This window comes from Aedes albopictus, unplaced genomic scaffold, assembly GCF_035046485.1.
Source record: "Aedes albopictus strain Foshan unplaced genomic scaffold, AalbF5 HiC_scaffold_822, whole genome shotgun sequence".
Taxonomy (NCBI): domain Eukaryota; kingdom Metazoa; phylum Arthropoda; class Insecta; order Diptera; family Culicidae; genus Aedes; species Aedes albopictus.
Window position 1 is genome coordinate 1,506 of NW_026917668.1, and position 1,072 is coordinate 2,577.

Here is a 1,072-nt window from a genome sequence, read left to right on the forward strand (position 1 = left end):
ACAGGTCCTTACAGGTCATGGTTGCTTCCGACAGTATCTACACCGTTTCGGGCATGCGGATTCTCCCGAATGCCCAGTGTGCAATGGTTTAGAGGAAACGGCGGAACACGTTTTGTTCGTGTGCCCGCGTTTTCGCACAATGCGTGACCGCATGCTTGCCACATGCGGGGAGGACACAACTCCGGACAACTTGGTCCAGAGAATGTGTAGGGATGAGATTAGCTGGAATGCCGTTTCAACGGCTATCACCCATATTGTCTGGGAGCTACAGAGGAGGTGGCGCGTGGACTCGGAGAATGGCTAGTCCAGATGCAGTACAAGAGGTGGTCCAGGGGTTCGAAGTCGGCTTCGTAGGTCATACCGGTGCCCTGCGGTCGAGATCGACCCTTACAGCGATTAAGTGGCCGCGGAGAGGAAGTCCCGGTAGCGGTGCTGTCGTGGCGTCGGTCTACTGGGTTGGATCCGAGCCCGTGGTTGGAAAGGGGTCCCCGGCAAGGGTCGGGGTAGGTGAGATCCTGCTGTCTGCAACCTACGGGTGCATCTGATAGGGCCTGAAGGGTAGTGATACCCTTCCTTACGGGCAGGTCAGATCGAGTTGCACGTGGGCATCAGTTCTTGATGTCCGCTCAGCAGTAGGGCGCGGGCGGGGTTGACCCTGCCCGCCTTCCGAGGACAAAGGGAGTGGCGAGGACCACTCGGGAAACTGGCTAAGCGCCAGCATGCTATCGTGATGGACTCTCCAGAGCGAGTCATCGATGTTCGTTGCTGCTAGGCTGCGGCAGCTAACCTTGAGGGTGCGATATGCACTAGCCCCTCTCTGAAGCAATACCTTCTAGGTGGTTCCGGAGAGACGTAGGGTTTGGCGACCATAGGAATGTGTTTAGTGGGTCGAGGAGAGAGTAGTCCTGGCTTCTACTGGCGTTGTAGAAGACGGCCTTAACCCCACACTACCCTAACCTTCCTGTTAGGATGTCTGATGAGCAGATTTATCCCCCTATGGTTTAGAAGGAAAAAAAAAAAGACCATAATGTGCAATCAATGTTCTCCGGCAAGATAACCAAGTACCACGACC